This window comes from Crocodylus siamensis, chromosome 9 (genome assembly GCF_052110815.1).
Source record: "Crocodylus siamensis isolate JL-2025a chromosome 9, ASM5211081v1, whole genome shotgun sequence".
Taxonomy (NCBI): domain Eukaryota; kingdom Metazoa; phylum Chordata; order Crocodylia; family Crocodylidae; genus Crocodylus; species Crocodylus siamensis.
In genome coordinates, this window is record NC_143403.1 from 37,763,980 (window position 1) to 37,768,386 (window position 4,407).

A 4,407-nucleotide genomic window follows, 5' to 3' on the forward strand; every position below is an offset into this window, starting at 1 on the left:
CCTGCAGGCCACTGCCTCTTGCTCCCCTGCAGGGCTCCCAGCAGCCTCCAATGAATCTAACATTATCCAGCATCCATTAAACCCGAGGTCAGGGGAAATTAGCTGCAGCTCTACTCACTTGGCTCATGCTCCATCTCAGTGCCCTAGGGGCTCTCCGACAGCCATGTGCTCCATAGCCCCTCCCCCTGCATTACACACAGCTGGACTCATGGATACTCTAAAACTGGGGGGGGCAACTGGAGCAATTCCCAGTCTGGGCTGGGAGAGACCAGGCAGGTCCTGCTTCCTGTTGCCATGAGAATGCAGCCCCCTGGCCTTTGACTGCACCAGGCTGTCAGGACAGGAGTGATCCTGATGGGTGCTTAGCAGGCCCCAAAAGACACTCAGTACCCTGAATTCAAGAGACCTGACCCTGTGAGAGCCTGAGCACCATCAATTCTCACTGCAACTGGTGACTATGGAGGGGGCTCAGTACTTCACAAGATCAGAGCGTGAGGGAGGCAGGGAGCAGGCTGAGAGCATCCTGCAACCTGCTAGGCTTTGGCTTCAGTGGACATGGCAGGTGCTCTCCATTGTGTCCAGTCATGTCTGTACCGGATACAGGAATGGCTGGAGCTCTGTCTTGAGAACTGTGGTAAAGATCTAGCCCAGAAGCTTCCAGCTGGCCTGGTAGGGGCTCTTTTCCACAGGAGTGGGAGATAAACCCATTGGGCACCTATTTGGCTTCTGTCAGCATTTTCTGAGCCCAGTGACTGTAACCACGTGCGAATGAGAAGCCAGTTTTGGGGTCAGACAGATCTCTCTCTCTCTCTCTCTCACACACACACACACACACACACACACACACTCCCTTTCCCTCCCTCTTTCCCCTGGTTTTCTCCCACTAATTCTCAGAGGTGCTGCACTTCTGTGGCCCACACTTGTTTCCATCAGGGTTGTGGGCACTCAACATCTCTGGTGATCATGAAGTCCTAGACAGGAGCCCAGATATCCCCCTGATGCTGGTCTGAGGGGCTGCAGAGACCATGCTCAGCTGTTGGCCGGGGGAGGGGTTGGAGAGCTGGGTAACAAACTTCAGCAGTGATCCCTGTAGATCATTTTAAAATGCACCATCTAATTCTGTTATGCCACACAAGGGCAGCTGCCAAATAAAGCCTCCCAGCTGGGAAAGGTTAATGGAAGGATTAACATTACTGAAGCAGCAGAGCTGTATAACTAGCAGTATTGTTGGCATTTAGGCACTGTGGTGCTCTAGCCCTTCAGAACTGCTCTTGCTGGCTAAAGGATAAGTGACTGACCCCTAGTATTAGATAACTCACTAGTGCATCAATGCATTTGTGGGTGCCCCTCACCAGGGCATTTCTGACCTGCTATGCTCAGGCCTCTCCAGGGGTGAGTCAAGGGCGATGGAGCAGGAAGGAGTTGGTGACGAAGCAGTGACTGCTACAGAGAATGTCTCTGTCTGCTTCTTCCTGGCTCTTGGAAATGAAGCTGGCACCTTTCTGGCATCCTTCCCCACTTAGGGCTTCTGAATACTTTCCAAGGGGGGCCATCTTCAGCACCAGCCTGGCCTGGGGAACAGAAGGGGTGTGGGCAGCAAGGGCAGGAGCCAGAAACCATGAACTTTCCCTGCTGAATGAACTACCAAGTTGGAGCTTGGCCACGGAGCTGCTTCTTCAGGAAGTCACATCAGGAGCAGCACAGACCTGCCTGAATACATTTAGGTATGAAGGACTGTCCACTTGAAGGAACAATGAGGCTGCCATGGGTCATGGGGGGCCTTGTAAGGAAAGGCTGTTTTTCTTGTGTTTGGCTGCTTCCAAACAATGAGCTAGTGAGGACCAGCCAGCCCTACTGGGGGGGAGGGAGGAAGCTGTGGGGTGGGTGGAAAGCTCCAGCATTTAACTGTAGCTGTACAAACCCCCAGTTCAGTGTGAAAGGCCAACGCTGCTGGAATTGCTCCCCCTCTGCTATTCCACTTTGTGCCCAGGTCTGCCTAACCCCACCCCTCCCCTCCCTTCCCCTCCCCTCCCCCCAGCCTGAAACCTCCTACCCAGCTCTGCCAATGTCCCTCATTCTCAGTTTCCGACACCCCTTGCTCTTCCAGTCCTGAGCTCCCCCTACTGTTTTCCCATTGCACTTCTGTCAGGACAAGCAGGGTCTGCTGTCCCCCCATTTCTACCAGCACACCTAAAGCAATCCTGACCTACTACCCCTCACCCATTCCTCTTCCGATCCTGGGACCCCTGCCTGGCTCCAACAATGCCCCTGCATCCCCTTCTCCTAGTCCCAAGGTACCCTTGAGCATTCAGTGCCGATTGCACTGCATCCTACCCACTGATATCATGTGGTCACTAGGGGCGAACATTCCTGCTGACATAACTCATGATTTCAGTGGAGCCCCAGGGTGCTGGGACCCTGATCTTAGCCCCTCATTGCTTTGGTAACATAAGATATTTTTAAACTCCAGTCTCCACCAGCCCAGGAAAACCATGTAACTGCCTCCATCTCCTGTCCACCACTCCTTGAATCCACCAGCCTCTTATATTCCTGTGCAGTGCCAGATAGCTTAGCCTCCTCCAAATACTGTCAGGCAAGCTACCAGCCTCTTGCTTCCATGGTGCCTTTGCTTCTAGCTCAGCAAAGCCAGAGAGCAGCTGGAGGATGCAAAGACCAGAACTTTTTAGCACCTTATCCTCACTGACTTGGCTGAGGTCCCCTGTTTTCCAGCCCATGAGAGATCTGAGAAGTTTCAAGCCAAAATAAGCTGTTACCAAAGAGCCCAGCTGATCAGCACAGCCTGACATGGACCACAGAGTAAACAAAAACAACAGGTTTCAGGGCCGTTCCCTGTCAATAGCATCTTCCAGATACAGCAAGGAGGGAAAATGCTGAGGCGAGACAGTCTTCACTGGGTCAAGCATCAAATACAGATCTGGTGTTGTCTGCAGAACACCAGCACCTCTCCTGCAGCTGCTGGGTTCCAGGGACAACATGTGGGAAGGGAGCTGTAACAATGGATAGAAAGCCAAGTTGGGAGGCACCACGATAAAGGGGAATCATTTATGAGGCAATACAGCCTGTGTTTCTCTCTGCAATCAGCCTCCTGTGATCTCTTGCCTGCCTCCTGTGATCTCTTGCAAGTGATCTCTTGGTGTTGATACTGCATGGAGAAGAACCTGGATAGGTGGGTCTCAAGAGCAAAGCTGTTGTCTTCTCCAGGTCAACACCCCACCATCCATACTGCCAGGGCCCTGGGGGTTGCCAGGGCCTTTATAATGTGTTTATCCAGCTGTGCCATGGTCCAGACAGGGAGTCTATTCCCACAGCTGCTGCCAGGTCTTTCTATTGAAATCAGTTGTAGTTTTCTGTATGGAATAAGGCCAGTGTTGGGCATACAGAAGCTATTTCTGGATTCCTGCGAGTTCATCTCAAACCTCAAACATGAGATGGCAACATCACTTCTTTCAAGCCATAGTGCAGCCAGCCCAGTCTCTGACAGTGGTCAGCCCCACCATCAGAAAAAAGTGTCCCATGTCTCATGCTGGAGCACATTATTTCCTCAGGGAGAGAAGTTTCTCCCTGTCCCCTGTCAGCTGCAGGGTAACATGCACTGAAACATAAGGGTCCTTATCACTTGTAAATGTTTAACCCTATCAAACAGAAAATTGGACATTCTTATTCACATAATATTAATATAACTCATATGATCCCACTATGAATCCAGTTCACTTCTTAGCCTCAGAAATATCCAATGACTGCAGCTTCCTCCGAAACTAATTAAGCCTGGGTGAGGAAAGTGAGTGGAAACCCTTCCCTCAGTGTTCACCTTTGAGCCTTTGATTCTCTTGGGGGCCTAGTCATCCTACTTTCATAAGGAGCACAGGGTGGACCTTCTCTGGTAACATATACCATCCTCTTAGCCTTGCTGCAGAAATTATAGGAGAATGCAGCAGGGAAGCCTGCCCCTCTAAGGGTAAGAAGGCCTGGGGATGAGAAATGCCATTAGCCCTGCCTGCCACATCTGATGTGTGTCGGGCTTCTGAGAAAGAAGTGCAGAAATAGGGGCTGGCAAGGGAGGAAAGGGTAGCTGCTTTTATGGAAAGCTTTGGGGAGACTGGAAGGTGCTGGTAAGGGGCATGTAGCAGCTCCCAGTTCATGGCAAAGTGAGGTGAAAGGAAAGGTGGTGAGGTGAAGGAAAGAAAACATCTTCAAGGAGAAGTATGGAGGTAGCAATGAGGGGTGGACAAAGCTGGCTGAAGCCCACAGGATGAAGCAGGCCTGGGGTCTAGACCCGCTGCCCAGAGGAAGGGCTTCTAAGAATCCAGACAGGCTGCCTCATGCACGAGGGTGACCCAGCTGGAGGATCAAATCCTGGCCTGGACCATGGGAGCTCTGCAAAAGGAA